The sequence below is a fragment of the Nerophis ophidion genome, linkage group LG07, assembly GCF_033978795.1.
Source record: "Nerophis ophidion isolate RoL-2023_Sa linkage group LG07, RoL_Noph_v1.0, whole genome shotgun sequence".
NCBI classification, from domain to species: domain Eukaryota; kingdom Metazoa; phylum Chordata; class Actinopteri; order Syngnathiformes; family Syngnathidae; genus Nerophis; species Nerophis ophidion.
The window spans coordinates 55,675,633-55,701,039 of record NC_084617.1 but is presented as its reverse complement, the minus strand read 5'-3'; the positions used below and the strand labels follow the sequence as shown (position 1 = coordinate 55,701,039).

At 41.5% G+C, this 25,407-nt stretch overlaps 1 protein-coding gene across 3 annotated transcripts in view; it reads left to right on the top strand.

The window, feature by feature from the left end:
- wscd2 (WSC domain containing 2) overlaps positions 1-25,407 on the top strand; it is a 229,023-nt gene that overhangs the window by 9,235 nt on the left and 194,381 nt on the right. The window contains exon 2 of one of the 3 annotated variants that reach the window (XM_061906563.1): positions 2,433-2,500. The exons of the other annotated variants lie outside the window; for them this stretch is intronic. The gene's annotated coding sequence lies outside the window, so the exon portion shown is untranslated. The remainder of the gene's footprint in view (positions 1-2,432; positions 2,501-25,407) is intronic. 3 annotated transcript variants of the gene reach the window in all.

Genomic DNA, 25,407 nt, shown 5'->3' with positions numbered 1-25,407 from the left:
GTCTGCACATTCAGCAGAATGCACCACATCTCCCCTTCATTGTTTGTGATGGCCTCAGTACACTGTAGATCACCGTATCGAACCATGTCCTCAGCACTATGTGCAAAATGCAAGAAAAAAGGTTACGGCGGTTTAAAAAAAAAAAAAAAAGATTGAATAGGTCACAAAATGAGTTGATGCATTGGCAATTAATTGGTCATGCTGCTTCTCTTCCAGCACTGGAGATGCCAGTAAATAAGAAGCATAGAGCACGACAGAGCCCTAGTTATACCGGCGGGGACACAGAGCCCAGTTCATCACTTCAGCATCCAGGCCGAGCAGAATTGATCAATAGCAGGAGTGTCAGTGTTTAACAGAAATTATCGCTCCCCTCCCTGTTGCTCTGTGCTGTAACACCCTGCTAATGGAACTTTGAATCCCATTATAGCACTATGGAGGTGCACAAATATGTGGGCACTCATTAGAAAAAATAAAATCACCTGCTGGCAGGGGCTATGACTCCCTGCTTGCTCCGTTCTCCCAGAGGCAGAGGGGAACAAGCGTCAGAGAAATATGCCAACTAATGCGATTCATATTTGTGCGCTCAAGAATGAGAGCGCGCTGTTCCCACTGCTGCTGTGAATAATCACGGTCAGAGTAACAGCATTTTGCGCCACCAGAAGCATCGCTCTTCGCTATCGCAGGCAAAAGCGGAGCTTCAGCCTCTACAATCATACGGCACATTTGGTGTTAAATTTGAGGGGAGTTCAAGCTTGGCTTCTGCTGGGGGAACCGCACTCGTCGCAGACCTGATGCCTCGTATAGCGACAGGGTGGCTGGCAGCATAGTTTGAAGGCTTTGAATTCCTCCAGAGCTTATCTTTTCATTCCCTCGGCGACCTCTCAGGGACGTGCCGTGGATCATATCCAGTGGCCGCGGGCTTTGAAGATGGCCGCAGGAACCGATAGGACTTGGTTTCTTATGGTTGCCATTACAGAGACACGATAGATGTGGTGTGTAAGTTGTTTGTCTGCCGGTCAGTGGATCCTGGTTAACTGCCATCAAGAAAGGATGTCAAGATCCTCATTAGAGCTCCTACGGAAATAGCCTGGCATTAAATACTCCACTCTAACAGGCAGTGACGTGTGGAACCTCTCAGGCTCTTGATAATGTCAGACGTGCAAGAAGTAGAATAGCACATTAGTCAGCCGAATTTTAAACATTTTACTGTAACCTGTTTTCCTCGAAAGGAAATTAGATTTTTAGAAGGAGTATAATCTTTCAAGCACAGTTATCTCTGCACTGATCCAAGGACAGGGTCAATCTTGCTGCATGCACATCTCAGACAGATTTTCAGCTTATAGTAGGATTATGCTGAACACTAGACCTTTTTTTCTAGAAGACACATCAAGATAATCACTGCCTAGACAGGTGGTAAAGGGAAATACCAAGTGTTGTGTAGAAAGACAATGAGCTTAGAGTTGCAGTACTGTCAGGTATAATACATAAACTGGGGTGGAATGTGGGTATGTTTCTTAGAAAATCAGAAACCAGAATATATGGCATATACTGACTGTACTGTATGTCCTTCTAGGTTGTATTCAGACACATGACTAATTGAGTACGTAAGGGGCCTAGATCTTACCACTAAAAGCAGATACGAGCAAACAATCAAACTATGCAACGAAATAGAAACCTATACGTTATATAAAAAAAAAGCTTTGTTGAGTGATGTCAAGGATTGTTCATTGGTCGCGTTCCCAGACATATCGAACTATCTGGTGCTTCAGACATTATTCTACACGACAAAACAGATGAAAACTTGGAAAAGCACAGAAGTCCACAACTTCTTTATGTGTGTGAGAGTAAAGGAAATTGGTATCAGGACTCTCCTGGTTAAATCATGCATTGTTTTTGCTCAGTTAAAGGCCTACTGAAACCCACTACTACCCACCACGCAGTCTGATAGTTTATATATCAATGATGAAATATTAACCTTGCAACACATGCCAATATGGCCTTTTTAGTTTACTAAATTGCAATTTTTAATTTCCCGGGACTTTTTTCTTGAAAACGTCGCGTAATGATGACGTGTACGCGTGACGTCAAGGGCTGTTATGAATATGAGCGCTGCGCACACACACAGCTAAAAGTCATCTGCTTTAACGGCATAATTACACAGTATTTTGGACATCTGTATTGCTGAATATTTTGCAATTTGTTCAATAATAATGGAGAAGTCAAAGTAGAGAGACGGAGTTGGGAAGCTTTAGCCTTTAGCCACACAAACACACGGTGATTCCTTGTTTAAAATTCACAGAGGTGAAACTTTAGTATGGATCACAGCGGACATGGATCCTGACTACATGTCAACCAGCAGGTTTCGGTGACAAAATTGTGGTTAAAAAGTCGCCTCTTACCGGATATCAGCTGAGCTTGTGCCGTCCATACAGCTGCCGTCGACTTCCCTGAGACACTGCGCGTCAACACCCGGCCGTGGACCTACACTTCCGACTATCAGGTACAGTTAAACTCACTAAAACACTAGCAACACAATAGAAAGATAAGGGATTTCCCATAATTATCCTAGTAAATGTCTCTAAAAACATATGAATCCGTCTCAATGTAACGCGATTGCAATCGTGTTTTTTTTTTTACTTATTTTTTTTTTCTAGTCCGTCGCTATCAATATCCTCAAACACGAATCTTTCATCCTCGCTCAAATTAATGGGGAAATTGTCGTTTTCTCGATCTGAATAGCTGTTTTTGTTGGAGGCTCCCATTAAAATCAATGTGACTATATGAGGAACCCTCAACATGTGACGTCATCGTCTGCGACTTCCGGTAGAGGCAGGGCTTTTCTCCAGTTGCATACTTTATCGTGGATGTTCTTTACTAAATCCTTTCAGCAAAAATATGGCAATATCGCAAAATGATCAAGTATGACACATACAATGGACCTGCTATCCCCGCTTAAGTAAGAACATCTCATTTCAGTAGGCTTTTAAAGTTGCTTCTCATGATTAAACTTTGCGTTTCCAACCTTGTAAATGCAAATTGTCTTATTGTTGTTGCTGTACACGCCATTTACAAGTAGAGTGTTTTTTCCACAGCTTAATCAAAATATAACTATTAGGGCTGTCAAAGTTAACGCAATAATAATGCGTTACGTATACATTTCAATAACGGCACACATTTCTTCAATGGCCGATTAATGTACAGCTGTCCATTTTGATCCTCGGGTAGTGTTGTAGCGGGGGAAACTTGGCTGTAGTTCACTTGCTATTCATCAGCCACAAGCGAGCAGAATTGGACAAAGGAAAGGCTACCTTATGGAAATATCAGCTTCAAAGCCATGGCAAGTTGTTCTCCCGACAAGAAAGGACTCTTTCTCGCTGTCAGAAGAGGCAACGTCCCTGCAGCAAACGCCTGCTGCGTGCGTAGTTCAGGTGGGTGGTGCTTCAGTTCCGTGTTCAGAATGCGATTAAGGTGCAGTGATAGCATAACATTTAGATTATTACTGTGACTGATTTAGTAAGTAAGAGGACATGAAAGTTCAACAGAAATGAAAGATGGTCGGCCGGAAGTCGAAAGGAGACTATTGCAAACAGTCAAAACATGTGAAAACACTTTCAAAAACCAATCATATACTTTTCCGGCTTCAAAATAAAAGCACTACGCTATACATGCAAATTAATTGCATTTACAAAATAAAATTATTTTACATTATGAACCTGTTTGGTCACCAGGGGTAGGCACCGGATCATGTACTTTTTTGGCATCGACCGAAACCAGCCGGTACGACCAGACACGGATTTACCTAAGATACAGCGGTGCCATGTTTCTGTGCCTGGGCTGTGCGTGACGTCACGTCAGTCTGAATCAGCACTTGTGAGTGGCGAGTACTTGCTAGCACTTGAGAAGAAAACAGGTGATTTTAAAGCCGGCATGCTCTTAGTAATCTTGCAACCCATCAAGGTTTCATGACAAAAACCCAACCAAAATGTGGGATCTACCAAGGATGTCGTTGTGGTTTGTGTTGTGGTTTGTACAGCCCTTTGAGACACTAGTGATTTAGGGCTATATAAATAATCGTTGATTGATTGATTGATGCCAAATAGAAAATGCTCTGAAGTGTGGCGCGTCTTTTCCAAATGCAATGCCGATGCAGATCACGCTTGCTGCAGTATTTTTGACGTAAAAATCAAGGCAAGTGGCGGGAATACTACCAATCTGAGGAAGCACCTGGTTAAACCAAGGATTTTTCTCATGGCTGAAGACTGCAGCCAAGTTCTATGTACGACTGCAACTCCTGAATTTGGCACCTTTTGCAACTCAGCTGCAGTCAACAACATGGGGGAAGAAATGGCGTTAAATGGTGTTTGGTGACAATAACAGCGACATCATTATCCTCTAAGTCTGTTCCAGGTAAAACGCCTACTCAATAGAAATAAATTAGCTTTACATTTTACCTATCAGTAGTTATCATAATCCGCTCGGTTCCTCTTACAGTACTTTGTGATGGTAATGTAAAGTTTTTGCTTCACTTTAATTTTTAGTTTAATACTTTTGCAAAATAAATCTGGCTGGCTGAAATTTTGTGTCAATAATTTTATAACAAGTTCTTGTTGAGTCCTCAATTACAAAATGATTAGCAGACTTAATATTTCATTTGATTATTTAATAGAGAAGGTTAAAACATTTCCATGCAGCAACAGAATAACAGAAACATTTCAGGTAGAAATATCCGAGATTACAGCTGGGATAGGCTACAGCCCCTTGTGAACCCAAAAGGGACAAGCGGTAGAAATTGGATGGGTGGATATTACAAAAACATCTTTGACAATGAAAGCATTACCATAACAATCAACAATTTGTGTTATCTATGCATGAAACTGTTATCTAAACATGGAAGTGTAGCTCCTACTCTGAATGCAAGTGCTCCTAAAGCAGGAATATAAATTTTGTATTTCTACAAAATACAAAATCTGGCAAGACACCAACACACAGTAGGGTTTTTTTTTTAATTGTCATTAAATCATGTTTGTTCTTTTTGTTTAGAAATGTTTAAAAAATGATTTAAAAAAAAATTATTTATAGCAAATTAATTTGTTCGTTCATGGTGTTAAAACTCGAACATTATTTGTTTAGGATACAATTATTATTGAGGAAAATTTACATGTATATCTGCGATTAAATCATGCTTAAGTATGAGTTAACTATGAACAATGCGATTAATTTGTGTATATGCTGAAAGCTTCATTTAGGATTGCTGCCTTTGGTGAAACTTAACTCTTTTAGGTTTTGCTCACATTTTTTTTCTTTTATTTTGACTTGCCGAGTTGGTGCTTTAGGCAACACTTGTAGCGAATATGCCTTTGAAACAAAATGAAATACAAATAATATCAAGATATCACCTAAATGGAAAATTGAAAGCTTGTGCTTTCTTCAACACTGCTCCCATAGAGTGGAGTGCTTACCACCATTCGCCTTTGAAACAAAATGAAATACAAATAATATCAAGATATCACTTAAATGTAAAATTGCAAGCGTGTGCGTTCTTCAACACTGCTCCCATAGAGTGGAGTGCTTACCACCATCCTCGTCTGCTTTCGTAAAATCTTGACATCTTTTGCCTTTCTTGATTACCTTTTGAGGAACTCTGAAAAAACTTTTATCCTTTTTCCAATTTGAACGGTTCCAACAGCCTAAAACAATGCAAGTATAGGGCATTTTTCCTCAAGAAATGCAAAATGCCCCCCAGAACACTATGACAACAGACGCTCACTGACCCACCTCTTTGAAAAATTTTAATAATCCCCGAGGGGAAATTAACATTTTCAGCACAATCCCGTTCAAGAGCAGACAGACATTACAGGGAGACAGAACAGGATCGCTGACGGGTCTGCCAACTTCCGGCGCCTCTTACAAAAAAATGTGAGGAACAGGTAAACACACAGCCACAAAAGTAAAACAACAACAACAACAAAAACATATACACTGTGGTGGCCTCTGCGGTGTTCCACGCCATCGTCTGCTGGGGTGGGGTGAGCATGGCCAGAGACAGGAGCAGACCCAACAGCGCAACCAACTCCACCTTCGGCCGCCCACCAACTCTCGGTCAGTGTCCAGTCCGCATGGATGACCGAGGATACGTCCAAAGAACCCGAGGTGTCCGATACCTGCTCATTCAGCCAAGACACTGTGAAGCTTGTCCGTCCCGGGGCTCAGTGCTAGCTCCGCAGCCCTGTCTCTTCATCTGCATCTCTTCCAGTCTCTCCAAACTGATTCTGGTGTGGCAGAGACCCAGCAGCTGGTATCCTTGGCCAAAAGGCTCCCGGGAGGCAGATCCAAAAATTCACAAAACACACAGCGGAAGTCACAAAAGTGTCACCGCTTGTCACACAGTTCCCAAAAGTCCCGAACCAAAAGGCAAAAAAAAATAACACATGAAAACAAGAGTGAAACATCAGGAACACAAAAGGATGACAAAAGAGCAAAGAGATCCTGCTAACAGCAGCCACTACAGCGACGCCATCGTGGATAAAGTTACACATATTTAATAAGTCGGACATAATGTCAATTGAATACAACCTATCCCAGTGTTTCTTGAAGCAATTTAGGAAAATTGGTTAGAAATTCTCCGGGAATTCAATCGATTGCAACTGGACGTTTCAGTTTGTCTTAGAATACGTTTCATCTTTCATCCAAGTACGCTTCAGTAGTTCACTCTCATAGACTTCGATTGGTCAAATCTAGTCGTAGACTTGAATTAGTCAGCTCTTGACTATATCTGACAAATCAACGTCTTAAGACTAGGTGTAAAGCCTACTTGGATGAGAGGCAAAATGACTTCTAAGACAAACCGAACAGTCTGGTTGTGATCGATTGAAAGTCCTGAAAATCCAACGACTTGGATGAACAAGAACGTACTTAGACACAATGGAGGGAACTCTTGACAGAAACCAGCAGAAGTGTTGTCAGTCCTGAGTGGTTTGTGATCAGAGCCACATCAGCTGGAAAGTTCAGTTAGATCCACACAGACCTCTGCTATGGTAGCGCTTTAGTCGGTTCAATACAATACAGGAGACGCCCCTCGCCACTAGCACTGATTTTCTTAATTTTTTTCTGAAGCATATTCTACGTATTTTGGGTCTATATTAACCATGTTCAAGCACAACATGGCTAAAAAAAACTAAAATATGTTATGGGACTGGTCACCATGACATCATCGAGTGATTTGCATAATTTGCTGTGATTTGATTTTCTTTAAAAAAAGGCAAACCATTGTATACATACATTTAAAACAAATGTTAGTGTTAATTAGTATTAACATTTTTTTTAATCGTTTTTGCCATATTTTTAATTGTTGCTGCTTTTTGTACACTGTACTTTGTTGAGACTTTTTTAAGTGTTTACATACTTTTATTGACCTTTTTTTAAGAAAAAATTAAAACAACTAGTAACAAATTTAGCATCTTTTTCTGGTGGTATTGTAAAATGTACTTGTGTTTAGAGACTCTTAACTTCTGTTCCTCGATGTCGCTGACGAAAAAAGAGGGCTGCAGCAAGCTTGACGTCACACTTGCTTCGCGCTGTTGCGCAAGTTGAACTTTTTCTTCTTTAAAAGCCGCCACAGTCCTCTCAATATTGGCACATTGTGTAGATGGCTGTGTGCAGGTATATCTGCAATATATATGAAAATGACATCCAAGTCACAGACATGCCGACAATGCTCCAGACAGTCACCATGGTGTGCGTTTTGTTTACATCTGGTTTCGGTAGCACAATTTTGGATGATCAAAGTCTTTTTTTTGTGGTCCAGTTTTTGGTACATCACTTGTCAATAGTGTGCCAATAATAAGTTATATGTATCAATTCATAATGTGACGACCAGTAACGTTAATGTTTTATCGTCGTGCGGTTTGGATTTGATGTCAGTTTTTGTTACATTTGCCAACACACCGTCCATGCCTGAAAGGCGATTGGTTCAGGGGGCAGCAATATATTATAATACTTTAATTTGTTTTCATGTAAAAAAACAACCTTATATTCAAGGTGTGGTGGTAATGAAAATTACATTAACGGGAAGAAACCCCGCTTCTATATCTCCTAGAGAAGTTGATAGATATTATATTTCGTTTTGAAGTGAAGTAAATTATATTTATAAAGTGCTTTTCTCTAGTGACTCAAAGTGCCTTTACATAGTGAAACCCAATATTCAAGTTATATTTAAACCAGTGTGGGTGGCATTGGGAGCAGGTGTGTAAAGTGTCTTGCCCAAAGACACAACGGCAGTGACTAGGATGGCGGAAGCGGGGATCGAACCTGGAACCCTCAAGTTGCTGGCACTGCCTCTCTACGAACCGAGCTATGTTGCTGCATGTCAACATGACGAAACGCCACTTGTTGGACCATGTGATGCTACAAATGTGAAGATAAATGAGTGTCTCCATTGTGGCAGGCGGTGTAGACGCACAACCCTCATTTAAAAAGGGCGATCTGCACCACTTTTGCCCTTATCAATTTTACACGCAGTCTTAGTAGATCACTCACAATACGGCCATTCATTGTACACACGATATTGTCGTGGGATCTCCTGGCTGACAGATCTTCGTGAGCCCAGTAGACAGTTTGAATGGGGTCTTTTTATTTGGCATAAATACCCGGGGGTGGCTTGCTTTCCACCTATGTTTGTCTTTACGTGCGTGTCTCTCCCTGGCTCCAACTCCAATAATTTGTCTCGTTCCGGCAGCTGCTACTAAAGGCAACAGGTGATTAGATAACAAAGCCCAGCCGGGCTAACTACCCACCTGCTGCTGTCTTTGAGGCCGGTCATTGCACACCCTGCTCCGCGGCAGGCCCGCAGCCCAGCCGGGCAATCTGCTCACCTGCTGCTCTCTTCAAGGCCGGTCCTTGCACACCCACTCCGCGTCAGGCCCGCAGGCCACGCCCCCCTCCACAATTATATTTTGCACACGCTATTTAACATGTCTTATTTAGATTTTAGTAGATCAGGCCTTCAGAGGACAAAGTTTGTTGTGCCACTCGATTAAATGAGCTTCATTACTCTTCTACTGTATGGGGTTTTAAAAACATTGTGGATGTGACTAGACAAGCAATTGCTATGCGCACATACGAGGGACAGGGGCGAGCAGTTTCTGTTCTGTGGCATTTTCACAGCTGGGTGGGTGTGCAGATTATAACAAACAAAGAACATGGTTGTCTGTTGGTGTAACTTGTCAGAACGCAAAGAAACAATACAAAAAAAACCTGTTGAATTGGCCCTCGTCTGTGAATGTGAGTGTGAATGTGAGTGTGAATAGTGTACATCTCAGCTGCTCGAATGCAGCTGAGATAGGCTCCAGCACCCCCCGCGACCCCGAAAGGGACAAGCGGTAGACAATGGATGGATGGATGGATTGTGAAGTATCCCATACTATAAATTATTACATTCGGTACAATTTACAACAGCTCACCAAGTTTAATATTAAATGGACATTTACAATAAAAAACTCAAGAAAAAGATCTCTCCTGAATATGCAAAAACACTCACAGAACCCTTTATTTGCTGATAAAAACTAGTGTTAATTAACCAATGTCTAACAGAAAAGAAGAGAAATGTAAAGTTACCGTATTTTTCGGAGCATAAGTCGCTCCGGAGTATAAGTCGCACCTGACCAAAATGCATAATAAAGAAGGAATTTTTTTTTTTTTTTTCCCATAACTTAAGTTGATTTATTTTGGAAAACCTTGTTACATTGTTTAATGCATCCAGCGGGGAATCACAACAAAATTAGGCATAATAATGTGTTAATTCCACGACTGTATATATCGGTATCGGTTGATATCGGTAATTAAGAGTTGGATAATATCGGATATTGGCCAAGAATCCATTATCGGACATCTCTAGTTAATACATGTGATCAGTATCAGTTGATCTCACTCATGGACGGTCGTATCGGCAGCGGGAGGCACCCCTATTCCAAAGTACCGTATTTTTCGGAGTATAAGTCGCACCTGCCGAAAATGCATAATAAGGAGGGAAAAAAACATATATAAGTCGCATTTTTGGGGAACATTTATTTGATCAAACCCAACACCAAGAATAGACATTTGAAAGGCAATTTAAATTGACGATAGGTTAAATGACGCATAAATAACCAACTGAAAAGGTGCCTGGTATGTTAACGTAACATATTATGGTAAGAGTCATTCAAATAACTATATCATAGCTCTCTGAGCTGCCACCTTATCGTGGTAGAGGAGTTTGCGTGTCCCAATGATCCTAGGAGCTATGTTGTCCGGGGGCTTTATGCCCCCTGGTAGGGTCTCCCAAGGCAAACAGGTTGTAGGTGAGGGATCAGACAAAGAGCAGCTCGAAGACCGTTATGAAGAAGAAAAAGCATGGACCCAGATTTTCCTCGCCCGGACGCGGGTCACCGGGGCCCCCCTCTGGAGCCAGGCCCGGAGGTGGGGCACGATGGCGAGCGCCTGGTGGCCGGGCCTGTTCCCATGGGGCTTTCTACCGATCACCACCTGGTGGTGAGTTGGCTGCGATGGTGGGGGAGGATGCCGGACAGACCTGGGAGGCCCAAACGCATTGTGAGGGTCTGCTGGGAACGTCTGGCAGAGTCTCCTGTCAGAGAAAGTTTCAATTCCCACCTCCGGAAGAACTTCGAACATGTCACGAGGGAGGTGCTGGACATTGAGTCCGAGTGGACCATGTTCCGCACCTCTATTGTAGAGGCGGCCGATTGGAGCTGTGGCCGCAAGGTAGTTGGTGCCTGTTGGGGCAGTAATCTTAGAACCTGTTGGTGGTGAGGGATGCCGTCAAGCTGAAGAAGGAGTCCTATCGAGTTCTTTTGGCTCATAGGACTCCGGAGGCAGTGGACAGGTACCGACGGGTCAGGCGGTGTGCAGCTTCAGCGGTCGCGGAGGCAAAAACTCGGACATGGGAGGAGTTCGGGGAAGCCATTGAAAACGACTTCCGGACGGCTTCGAAGCGATTCTGGACCACCATCCGCAGCCTCAGGAAGGGGAAGCAGTGCACCATCAACACCATGTATGGTGCGGATGGTGTTCTGCTGACCTCAACTGCGGATGTTGTGGATAGGTGGAAGGAATACTTCGAAGACCTCCTCAATCCCACCAACACGTCTTCCTATGAGGAAGCAGTGCCTGGGGAATCTGTGGTGGACTCTCCTATTTCTGGGGCTGAGGTCGCTGAGGTAGTTAAAAAGCTCCTCGGTGGCAAGGCCCCAGGGGTGGATGAGATCCGCCTGGAGTTCCTTAAGGCTCTGGATGCTGTAGGGCTGTCTTGGTTGACAAGACTCTGCAGCGTCGCGTGGACATCGGGGGCGGTACCTCTGGATTGGCAGACCGGGGTGGTGGTTCCTCTCTTTAAGAAGGGGGGTGTGTTCCAACTATCGTGGGATCACACTCCTCAGCCTTCCCGGTAAGGTTTATTCAGGTGTACTGGAGAGGAGGCTACGCCGGATAGTCGAACCTCGGATTCAGGAGGAACAGTGTGGTTTTCGTCCTGGTCGTGGAACTGTGGACCAGCTCTATACTCTCGGCAGGGTTCTTGAGGGTGCATGGGAGTTTGCCCAACCAGTCTACATGTGCTTTGTGGACTTGGAGAAGGCATTCGACCGTGTCCCTCGGGAAGTCCTGTGGGGAGTGCTCAGAGAGTATGGGGTATCGAACTGTCTTATTGTGGCGGTCCGCTCCCTGTACGATCAGTGCCAGAGCTTGGTCCGCATTGCCGGGAGTAAGTCGAACAAATTTCCAGTGAGGGTTGGACTCCACCAAGGCTGTCCTTTGTCAGCGATTCTGTTCATAACTTTTATGGACAGAATTTCTAGGCGTTGAGGGGTTCCGGTTTGGTGACCGCGGGATTAGGTCTCTGCTTTTTGCAGATGATGTGGTCCTGATGGCTCCATCTGACCGGGATCTTCAGCTCTCGCTGGATCGGTTCGCAGCCGAGTGTGAAGCGACAGGAATGAGAATCAGCACCTCCAAGTCTGAGTCCATGGTTCTCGCCCGGAAAAGGGTGGAATGCCATCTCCGGGTTGGGGAGGAGACCCTGCCCCAAGTGGAGGAGTTCAAGTACCTAGAAGTCTTGTTCACGAGTGAGGGAAGAGTGGATCGTGAGATCGACAGGCGGATCGGTGCGGCGTCTTTAGTAATGCGGACGTTGTACCGATCCGTTGTGGTGAAGAAGGAGCTGAGCCGGAAGGCAAAGCTCTCAATTTACCGGTCGATCTACGTTCTCATCCTCACCTATGGTCATGAGCTTTGGGTCATGACCGAAAGGATAAGATCACGGGTACAAGCGGCCGAAATTAGTTTCCCCCGCCGTGTGGCGGGGCTCTCCCTTAGAGATAGGGTGAGAATCTCTGCCATCCGGGAGGAACTCAAAGTAAAGCCACTGCTCCTTCACATCGAGAGGAGCCAGATGAGGTGGTTCGGGCATCTGGTCAGGATGCCACCCGAACGCCTCCCCAGGGAGGTGTTTAGGTCACGTCCAACCGGTAGGAGGCCACGGGGAAGACCCAGTACACGTTGGGAAGACAATGTCTCCCGGCTGGCCTGGGAACGCCTCGGGATCCCCCGGGAAGAGCTGGACGAAGTGGCTGGGGAGAGGGAAGTCTGGGCTTCCCTGCTTAGGCTGTTGCCCCCGCGACCCGACCTCGGATAAGCGGAAGAAGATGGATAGTTACGTTTACCAAACAATCTGTCACTCTTAATCGCTAAATGCCATGAAATCTTATACGTCTAGTCTCTTACTTGAATGAGCTAAATAATATTATTTGATATTTTACGGTAATGGGTTAATAATTTCACACATAAGTTGAACCCTCGGCCAAACTATGAAAAAAACTGCGACTTATAGTCCGAAAAATATGGTAAGTTAAATTTTACAACATAATTCGTATAATTACATGTTGAGTTTAATTGAACAACTGCACCATTCTATTTAGATTTTCCCCATTGAGTGAACTTATGTTGTTTTCATTAGTTGAGGAAAATAAATGAAGTGAACCAATTTGAATCCACTGGATGCACATATAGATAGGCTTTATATTTAGGTAGCAATAATGGTTGAGTGTCTAAATGGCAAACCCACAGGTGAAGCTTTTCAGGCGTAGAATTGTATCCCGCTGAGGGAACAGATGTTGTCTTATTCTGTCAGGTCTGATATGAAGAGAGGATAATGTGTGTGCGTGTAGGTATGCGTGCACACGTGCGTGCGTGTGAGTGTGCGCTGTCTGTTTTGGAAGACATCTTGTCCATCTTCTGACACACAACCTTTTGAACTGTTTTTTTTTTTTTTCTTTGCTGACATCAGGGGCACAAATATTTCAACAGGTTGCAAGATAATAGCCATCATTGTCCATCAGAAGCCCAAAAGTGAATTGACTGATTTTGTGTTGCGCTTGGAGCAAAGTTTGGCCCATTTAATTAAGGCAATCATTTTAAAAATGCGTATTACTGCAGTGTAGAACTGCACTGCGTCATATGGAGAGGTGTTTTTTTTTTTTATTCCTCTTTGTTTCTGTTATATCATTTGGCAACAGATTTAAACATAATATGGACACCACACAGCATGAGGTAGTGCAGTTTTACACCAAAGCTGATTACAACCACAATATTGAACTTATTGTTGAATGAATACTTATCTGGCTAGTGAGGGTATGTTTGCGGCGAGCACAAAAACAGTTTTGGTGTGAGGCTCTAACAAACAAGTGCTTGGTTTGAAATACAGAAATGATTGAAAGCCATATTGATTATATTTGGCTTAGTTCTGTGTCACTAAAACAGAAAGTTATCTTTGTAAGAGAGATGTTTTGTATTGGATTATTTGAGTGCATGTGTACTATGGTTGCTTGTTAAAGTCTCGTGCAGGGGGGTAACACTAAATTCAGGACCCCCATACACAATACAGCCACATGTTTCATGTGTCAGGTAAACGTTGACAAATGTGGCCATACAAATCCCCTTATTACTCTAGGGTTACCATCAGTGGATAATCCGAAGCATAATACTACAAACCCTGTTTCCATATGAGTTGGGAAATTGTATTAGATGTAAATATAAACGGAATACAATGATTTGCAAATAATTTTCAGCACATATTCAGTTGAATATGCTACAAAGACAACATATTTGATGTTAAACCTGCTAAAAAAATTTTTTTGTGCAAATAATCATTAACTTTAGATTTTTTTTGTGCAAATAATCATTAACTTTAGAATTTGATGCCAGCAACATGTGACAAAGAAGTTGGGAAAGGTGGCAATAAACACTGATAAAGTTGAGGAATGCTGATCAAACACCTATTTGGAACATCCCACAGGTGTGCAGGCTAATTGGGAACAGGTGGGTGCCATGATTGGGTATAAAAGCAGCTTTAATGAAATGCTAAGTAATTCACAAACAAGGATTTGTAAGCGAATTGTCCAACAGTTTTAGAACAACATTTTTCAACAATCTATTGCAAGGAGTTTAGGGATTTTACCATCTACGGTCCGTAAAATCATCAAAACGTTCAGAGAATCTGGAGAAATCACTGCACATAAGCGATGATATTACGGACATATGATCCCTCAGGCGGTACTGCATCAAAAACCGACATCAGTGTGTAAAGGATATCACCTCACGGGCTCAGGAACACTTCAGAAAACCACTGTCAGTAACTACAGTTGGTCACTACATCTGCAAATGCAAGTTAAAACTGTACTATGCAAAGCCATTTATCAACAACACCGAGGAACGCCGCCGGCTTCGCTGGGCCCCGAGCTCATCTAAGATGGACTGATGCCAAGTGGAAGAGTGTTCTGTGGTCTGACGAGTCCACATTTCAAATTATATTTGGAAACTGTGGACGTGGTGTCCTCCGGAACAAAGAGGAAAATAACCATCCGGATTGTTATAGGCTCAAGCAAAGTTCAAAAGCCAGCATCTGTGATGGTATGGGGGTGTATTAGTGCCCAAGGCATGGGTAACTTACACATCTGTGAAGGCACCATTAATGCTGAAAGGTACATACAGGTTTTGGAGCAACATATGTTGTCATCCAAGCAACGTTATCATGGACGCCCCTGCTTATTTCAGCAAAACAATGCCAAGCCATGTGTAACAACAGCGTGACTTCGTATTAAAAGAGTGCGGGTACTTTCCTTGCCCGCCTGCAGTCCAGACCTGTCTCCCAACGAAAATGTGTGGCGCATTATGAAGCGTAAAACACGACAACAAGATCCCGGACTGTTGAACAACTTAAGCTGTACATCAAGCAAGAATGGTAAAGAATTCCACTTTCAAAGCTTCAACAATTAGTTTCCTCAGTTCCCAAACGTTTATTGAGTGTTGTTAAAAGAAAATGTGATGTAACACAGTGGTGAACATGCGCTTTCTGAAATACTTTGGCACGTGTTGCAGCCATGAAATTGGAAGTTAATTATTATTTGCAAAAAAAAATAAAGTTTATGAGTTTGAACATCAAATATCTTGCATTCAATTGAATATGGGTTGAAAAGGATTTGCAAATCATTGTATTCCGTTTATATTTACATCTAACACAATTTCCCAACTCATATGGAAACGGGGTTTGTACATCAATATTAGTATTTTACTATTTGTGCAAGACTCCGCCTGTCTTTAAAAACTTGTGACACCTCCCAACTTTAGTCAAGTGTCCTTGAATGCATCCTAATTATGGGAAATTAGATGCAAAAGCAAAATTCGTACATACATTTATCTATGGCAGCATAGGAGGAAGGTTTTCAAGATTTACCTTTCTTCCAGTTTCAAAATGTTGGTGCTGTGTCAGAACGCTGAAAGGTGAGCTTTGATGACGTAATTACGTCTGTGCTGAGTGAAGTGTAAGAAAAGATTTTCCGCATCCAGGTAGAACAAAGCATTTAGCATTTTTGAGATAGGGGGTAGTAGGTAGTCATAGATATTCTTGATTTGATTCAAACAACTTTCATGTCTATATAAAACTTATATTAAAATTTGCGACATCTTTTTTGTAGAAGTAAATTACCTATTTAGATGGCAGAAAGGAATGTGTGCTCAGGGCCTCTGTACAACATCCCCAATAACACCCCACATTGACACGGCTGGTTCAATCCTATACTATGTAGCGTCAGGTGTGTTTATAAAAGATACTAAAAATATATGAGGGCGGAAAAAAGATCTTGTTTTTGACACATTTCCCCAAACGCAGATAACAACGCAACATCCAGCCAAAGGTCATTTTGTGTCAGATGTGTCAGCAACTCCAGCGTTCTCTCATTCTCACTCACAGGTATGTGACCGCCCCAGAAGAGTTGGATTCGTCTCGTGTTTGTGTGAGAACAAGGAGACAGGGAGGGCTGTGAAAGTAATTGAGCAAATGGAAAAAGGAGCCAAAGAAAAGTGGGCAACCACTGCATGTAAAGTGACAGAGACGCTGTGTTCGGCGGGTGACCTTGAGACGATGCCAGTTGCTCAGATTAGCACATCACGGTGTAATTGCTCACCTCGCTTGTCCTTTCTTCAATGGGATCCCTGCTTCACAAAAAGGTCTTTGTCAGTGTGAAACAGCTGGCCTGGCTTCTGTGTACCTACTGCGCCGGCCTGACAGCAGCACGCTCTTTTTTAATAAAGATGTGGTCCCCTTTTCCTGAAACTGGGGAACCAAATGAGTTGTATCTCCTCAAACGAGGTCCCACCAGAAATTCAAGTGGCTCACTGTTCCCAAAATTAAATACCAAACAAAGTAATTAATTGAGAATTATAATGCTGATAAATATATCATAACAATTCATAGCAGTCCCTAGATATCATATATGCCCCTTAGGAGCTGGAAGCAGCATATGGCTAACATTTGCACAATCTGATTGCTTATTCCTGTGAGGCGATATTGTAACATCATTAATCATTGATATTACAGTAATGCAGAAAAGTAACTAGATGATGTCATTGTTTCATTTGTATAATTGATTAAAATGGACGCTGTAAGAGAGAGATACGACGACACATAAAAGTGAGTTAAAAAAAAAAGGTATGATTAGAACTGCAAATTAACTTCTGTTGATCTGTCTTTTGATCAAATTATATCAATAGACTGGGAGGTGGTGACATTTACGAACAAAACAAAACTATTGACTAGCTCTTTAAAGGGGAACATTATCACAAGACTTAAGCGTCAATATATACCTTGATGTTGCAGAAAAAAGCCCATATATTTTTTTAACCGATTTCCGAACTGTAAATGGGTGAATTTTGGTGATTTAAACGCCTTTCAATTATTTGCTCTCGGAGCGATGACGTCACAACGTAGTCAATCTGCCATTTTCTCAAACACATTATAAACATTGAGTCAAATCAGCCTTGTTATTTTCCGTTTTTTCGACTGTTTTCCGTACCTTGGAGACATCATGCCTCGTCGGTGTGTTGTCGGAGGGTGTAACAACACGATCAGGGACGGATTCAAGTTGATTTGCGTAGAGTGTGCGTCGATTAGCACTCCATGCTAATCGATGCTAACATGCTATTTAGGCTAGCTTTATGTACATTTGTAGCTATATTTGCATCCAGCCTTTCCCTCCATCCACATTTAATGCCAAAAAAACACTTACCAATCGACGGATTTAAGTTGCTCCAGTGTCACAAGATGCGAAAGTCCTGATCGTTTGGTCTGTACATTTTACCGGCGATGCTAAGGCAGACCTGGCACAGAGATGTATGGATATCCTGCAGATGCATTTCCAACGATAAAGTCAACGAAATCACAAGGGTGAGTTTTGTTGATGTTATTGACTTATGTGCTAATCAGACATATTTGGTCGCGGCATGACTGCCAGCTAATCGATGCTAACATGCTATTTAGGCTAGCTGTATGTACATTTGTAGCTATATTTGCATCCAGCGTTTCCCTCCACCCACATTTAATGCCAAACAAACACTTACCAAACGACGGATTTAAATTGCTCCAGTGTCACAAGATGCGAAAGTCCCAATCGTTTGGTCTGCAAATTTTACCGGCGATGCTAAGGCAAACATGGCCGAATAGCGTCGATAGCTTTTCGCTGAATAGTTTCAGTTTCTTCTTCAATTTTGTTTTCACTATCTGCCTCCATACTCCAACCATCCGTTTCAATACATGCGTAATCTGTTGAATCGCTTAAGCCAGGGGTGGGCATTACGTCGATCGTGATCGACTGGTCGATCTCGGAGGGTGTGTCAGTCGATCTCAAGCCAAGCATTAAAAAATATACATAAAAATGAGCAATCATCAATCATACCAAGACTTCACTTTCGTCAGTTGTTTGACATTCTCGGCACCCGAGGATCTTGTGAGATGATGCTGGCTGCTGCGAGCTCATATTTAAGAAAAAAATCACTAACAGGGCGGACGCAGAGAAACACATTTTATTTCTAGAGACTCCGTACCTACTGTCAAAACTCTAAAGACCGACTGCACAGTTCCTGTCTTCACCATAAAAGACCTGTTTCATCCTGCCTGTGCTAACAAAATAAGAGTCTCAGAAAGCTAGCGTGCACAAGCTAGCAAGCTACGGAGTTTGATGCCAATGTATTTCTCCCCCGCCCTCAGCGACCGCTTTCTCACTTGCTTGCCCACCCGCACTCTCACTGACGTCACTCACCTGCTGCCAGACATTAAAGGGCCACACACATATGCTACTCTCATAACAAAGTGTTTAAAAACGAGTATGCAAGTTGGACAAATGAGATGCCAAATCCAACCACTTTCATGTGGTATTGGACAGAAAGGAGGACTTTTTTTTCCCCTCCATTTGAAAATGCGGGCGTTATCAGCACCACTGTCTAATTCCAATCAATGCAAGTCATCAGAATCAAATACACCAACTTATATTCTTGTCTTCATGAAAGAAAGGAATCTATGTGTGTTAAACATGCTTGTAGTATCATTAAACACCATTAACTTGTTAACAAAAATGTCTCTTTCATAAATAAATAAATATAAATTATAAATAGGAATGAGGTAGATCTCCTCAACTTGGTCAATTGAAAAGTAGTTCACCTGCAGAAAAAGTGTGAGCGCCCCTGCCTTAAGCTGCTGAAATCCGAGTCTGAATCCGAGCTAATGTCGCTAGATCTTGCTGTGCTATCAGCCATGTTTGTTTGTAATGGCATCACTGGATGACTTCACAGGAAAATGGACGGTGGCTTCACAGATAGCGAAAATTAGGCACTGTAAAGCCTTTTTTCGGGATATTCCATGATGGGTAAAATTTTGAAAAAAAATTCGAAAAATAAAATAAGCCACTGGGAACTGTTTTTTATTGGTTTTAACCCTTCTGAAATTGTGATAATGTTCCCCATTAACATGAGCGATGGGATTGGGACATTAGGAGGTTTATCATAGTGTTATACGACTGTATCCATCCATCGATCCATCCATCATCTTCCGCTTTGATACAACTGTAATGAAATATTTATTAGTACATCTTGCTCTGTAAGCTAAGGCAAAAACAGTGGCAGCAGCTTGGCACATGCACATTCTTTGTGATGAAAAAGGGAGGTTTTTGGCACAAAAAAGGGAGGTTGTTTGGGTTGGTGCACTAATTGTAAGTGTATCTTGTGTTTTTTTATGATCAAGGGTGATGGGTCAAATGCAGAGAATAATTTTGCCACACCAAGAGTGTGTGTGACAATCATTGGTACTTTAACTTTTTAACTTAACTTATGTTGATTTAATTAAATAAAAAAAAAATTAAAACATTATAAGAATAAATAGTAATAAAAAACTCTTCTGCGACCCGGTGGTTGGGGACCACTGATTTACGGCACATACATGTTACCACACTTCTACTTGTGGCGTTTTGCTATCAAACAAGCAGCAGACATGTACCACTTTTTATGGGCATTTTTAGAAGCAGTCCTGTCATCCACAATGAAACACACTTTTTTGTGCACTGCAGATGAGGCTGCACTTACTGTACTAAAAACCCCCCCAAAAATGCATTATTCAAAGAGTTTTTTCCACATAGGAGATACGTTAATATATATTTTAAATGAAAAAAACGACGCCATTAAAAACAAAAACGGCAGCAGACACCAAAACGCATCTATTGTATTTGTTTTAATTAGTCTCCTAACTCACCCGGCATGCAGCTACGAAATCATAAAAGGATGTTGCTGTAAAGACGATATGTCATTTCTGACAGACCATGCAAATGTGTTGACACACACACACACACACACACACACACACATTTTCTGTTCCTCGTTTGTGTGATCCTGCAGCCATGTGTGTAACAGTATCAGTTCGCAAATACTTTTCAGAGGCGCTAAATAAAACGCTTAGTAGTGCTTGCAAAACGGCGATGAGCATTGATGATAAATCACACTGCGCCTGTTGAATAATATATTTGCATTTTCTCCTCACAGTATTGTGGCCGTTTCCAATAATCCACATAAATACTGCGTATTAATAAAGACGGGGACGCAAAAAGGATTGCACGCAATATTATGCTCACTTAAAGGAGAACTTCACTTCTTTTGGATTTTTGCCTATCGTTCACAATCAACATAAAAAACATGACGGTGGATGTATTTTTTTTCTAATGCATTCTAACTTGTAAATAAATGTAAATAAAAGTCAGCTTACAGTGGAGCCAATGGTAGGTGCTTTATTCCCCTTTGTTTCCTTACTCGTCAAACTTTAATGGATATCATAAATCAGTGGTTCTCAAATGGGGGTACGCGTACCCCTGGGGGTACTTGAAGGTATGCCAAGGGGTACGTGAGATTTATTTTTTAATTTTCTAAAAATAGCAACAATTAAAAAAAACCTTTGAAAATATATTTATTGAATAATACTTCAACAAAATATGAATGTAAGTTCATAAACTGTGAACAAAATACAACAATGCAATATTCAGTGTTGACAGCTAGATTTTTTTTGTGGACATGTTCCATAAATATTGATGTTATAGATGTCTTTTTTGTGAAGAAATGTTTAGAATGAAGTTGATGAATCCAGAGGGATCTCTATTACAATCCCCAAAGAGGGCACTTTAAGTTGATGATTACTTCTATGTGTAGAAATCTTTATTTAGAATTGAATCACTTGTTTCTTTTTCAACAAGTTTTTAGTTATTTTTATATATATTTTCCAAATAGTTCAAGAAAGACCACTATAAATGAGCAATATTTTGCACTGTTATACAATTTAATAAATCAGAAACAGATGACTTAGTGCTGTATTTTACCTCTTCATCTCTTTTTGTCAACCAAAAATGTTTTGCTCTGATTAGGGGGTACTTGAATTAAATAAATTGTTCACAGGGGGTACATCACTGAAAAAAGGTTGAGAACCACTGTCATAAATAATGCATCTGACCTGGAAAGTAGAAGAACAAGGACATATTCTGACAAGTTGGTACACTTTGACAGCCAATTTAGACAGGGAATGGAGGGAACGGCACATAAAGACACTTGCTTCCACCCCCCTTTTTTTGCGAGGATTATGAGTGTGGGAATATATGAACATCCTTGTAGTCAACATCCTGATGACAGCAGATAATGCACAGTAAGGGATGTATTATTATATTTGTTCGAGTCTGCAGTGAGTAGTAATCAGTGATGTAGTCGGGGAAAAAAGCGAACATCCATCCATCCCATCCATTTTCTACCGCTTATTCCCTTTTGGGGTCGCGGGGGGCGCTGGCGCCTATCTCAGCTACATTTTTAAATTAATGCACCGCGTATGTTTAAAATGAAAACAATACGTACATATTACTTGTTATTATTAATGTACCAATTACTACATTACATATGTACCAATTACTACATTACATATGTACTTAATGAGGTGTTTGGATGTTTTTTTAAGGCTTTATAGGCAGAATAGAGCAGCTCCCTTAGACTCCATTGTAAGCAGACGTTGGATTGCATTTATTTAATATTTAGAATACATTTTTAAAAAATGCATTCGTCTTCATCCATCCATTTTCTACCGCTTGTCCTTTTTGGGGACGCGGGGGGGTCGCTGGAGCCTATCTTAGCTGCATTCGGGCGGAAGGCGGCGTACACCCTGGACAAGCCGCGCCCTCATCGCAGGCATTCGTCTTCATATTTTTCACAATGGTTATGAACGATAGGGAACATTTCCAAAAAGTGAAGTTCCCCCTTTAACAAACGCAATCCACTTTGCACACATTTTGTGCACATGCTTTTAAGTTCGCAGGCACGCAAACCTTAAGTTAATCAGGCGATGAAAACTAGCAAATGGCTTAAACAAGAAATCATATTTTCGCAGTAATGTAAATGCTCCACTCTGAGAATTCACTGGACCAGATGATGGTCCAAGAAGTGGTAGTCAAAAATAATTCCCACTTATTTTTAGGACGCTGGCAGGTTAAGTAGTTGACCCCAGTAGGAAGAGTTCCCTGTGTAACTGGAAGATTCCTCATTTCACAATTCCTGATTTCTTATGGATATAAAAAACATTTTTAATGTCTGTCAGGCCAATAAGGTTGATGTGAGAGTATTCATATCAGGGAAGAGCCGAGTGGTGCTTCCTCAGCTTTGAGACCACCTCTTGCTCCAGGCGGCAGCAGTTGATCTATGAAAACGCATCCGTCCATATTTCGACAGCACTGTGCGGAAAAAGACGTGTTTTTGCTGTAAAGAGTATGGCAGGAGATGTTGACAAGGCCTGTCTTAACACTATACAGCGAAAGGAGCCCCAGTGTGACAAAGAATCAGACAGCGCAAAGCAACCCCTCTTACCCCCCAGACCACCACCTCGCCGCACCTCTGCGTCTGTCAGCGGTGGCTTCAGATCTCCCTTCAGTCTTCGGGCCCCTAATTGGGCTGTCACACTAGCTGGAGAAATTTGTCAGGTTGCTGTGAAATGGACAACTTGGCTAAATCAAGATGTGTATCTGTGCACACGATGGTCCTCCCCCCCCCATCCCCGCAGAAGCTGAGATTATCAATGATGACATGGTCCTCACACATTTTAGTACTTTATCTGCCGAGGAACCATATTTGGTAACCTAAAATCATTTTCAAAATGAATACCACACACAGTTTGATGAAGCACAGTATTTCTTTCCATTTAATTGGTAATTATAATAATCATTGTCGTGGGGTCCCAACACTAGAAATGCAAAGAAATGTAAAGTTGAATGAAAATGAAATTGCTGAAAAAACTTTTTACATATATCCACCCATCCATTTTCTACCGCTTGTCCCTTTTTGGGGACGCGGGGGGTGCTGGAGCCTATCTCAGCTGCATTCAGGCGGAAGGCGGGGTACAAAAATGACAAAAACAAGGAAAAATATTTTTCATATTTTGGTATCAGTATTGACATTACCTTATTTGTATTGAACCTAACTAACTCCACATGCCACTCTGTCACTCCAACTGCCACTCTTCATTCAGGCCCCTGACAGCATGAAAACCACCAACATATCCCTAAAGTACTTACACCATTACAATATTCGCCAATCATAATCCTAAAAATATGTCCAAAAAAAAAATCGCATTTACAGCAACAACACACAGTCATGTGCATTGCAGGTAAAGTCAATTTAAAGTTAAGTTAAAGTACCAATGATTGTCACACACACACTAGGTGTGTTGAAATTTGTCCTCTGCATTCGACCCATCCCCTGGGAAGTGAGGGGAGCAGTGGGCAGCAGCGGTGCCGCGCCCGGGAATCGTATATGTTGAATTCCAACCCTTGATACTGAGTGCCAAACAAGGAGGCAATGGGTCCCATTTTTATAGTCTTTGGTATGACTCGGCCGGGGTTTGAACTCACAACCTACCGATCTCAGGGCGGACACTCTAACCACTAGGCCACTGAGTAGGTAAACATTCAGTACAGCTGCAGCTATAATTATTTTAGTAATCGAGTGATCTATTAAGTAGTTTGATTAATTGAATAGGCAGGTGAAACTAAGGCTGCGGCAATCGATTATTTTAGTACTTGGGTAATCTATTGATTAGTCTGTTAAATTAATCGAGAAATGAGCTAAAATAGAGTTGCAACTATCGCTTATTTTAGTAATCGATGAATCCATCAATAAGCTTGTTTGACTAATCAAGTAATCGGATAAAAAAACACTATAGGTTCAGTGCGTATTTTTTGTGAAAATAAACACATTTTAAAAAATATTTTCCATAGTTATCATTCTTTTTATTCAAATAAATGCATAGGATTAAGATTTGTAAACTTTCAAAGAAAGTACGTGTGTGCGTGCGTGTGTGTGAGCGTGTACATGACATGCCGTGTGCACACGTTACCCGCACCCCTTGATGGAGCCACTTGAACACAACCATGGTAGTACAAAGAAAGATGAAAGATGAATGCAATTTGTTCCAAGTGGCTGTTTGACCTTTTGATTTGCCTGGAGTTCAAAACAAGCACATCAACCACGACCCAAATAATTTTTACCATTAGAAATAATGGAAATGTATTTCATTAAACATAATAAGCATAGACTTTAGACTGTGTATATATATATATATATATTTATATATATATATATACATACACATAAATATATACATATATATATATACATATATACAGTATATATATATATATATATATATATATAAAGTGGGGCAAAAAAGTATTCAGTCAGCCACCGATTGTGCAAGTTCTCCCACTTAAAATGATGACAGAGGTCTGTAATTTTCATCATAGGTACACTTCCTTCATCTGTGAGAGACAGAATGTAAAGAAAAAATCCAGGAATTCACATTGTAAGAATTCTAAATAATTTATTTGTAAATTATGGTATTTGGTCAACCATTCAAAGCTCTTACTGATGGAAGGAGCTTTTGGCTCAAAATCTCACGATACATGGCCCCATTCATCCTTTCTTTAACACTGATTAATCATCCTGTCCCCTCAGCAGAAAAACAGCCCCAAAGCATCATGTTTCCACCCTCACGCTTCACAGTAAGTATGGTGTTCTTGGGATGCAACTCAGTAAAATGAGATAACGTTACGCTAAAAGTTAATTAGCCTTCACTTCAAGCCAGGACTGCGAGCTGAGCTGCAGTTTGTTTCTAGAACGTCATCTAGAACGTTGACTGGGAGGTTTTTATTATAATTTGGGGAGAGTCTGCTGCTCACCTGCTAAACACCTATCTGCTCGACACTGAAGCGCTGACTACATGCGCTCTGAATACGCACTGCTGATTGGTTGTTACCGCTCTGAATACGCACTGCTGATTGGCTGTTACCGCTATATATGTAACCAATCAGATGGTTGTGTGGGTGGGACAATGCTGGTTGCTGTATAGGAGACAGAGGCAGAACGGAGCGGAGCACTTTGTTAAGACTTTAACTTATGTTCGTGTGGAAACATATTGCTAGGTATTGTGGCCAAACAGCTATATATATGTACATATTTGTGTGTATA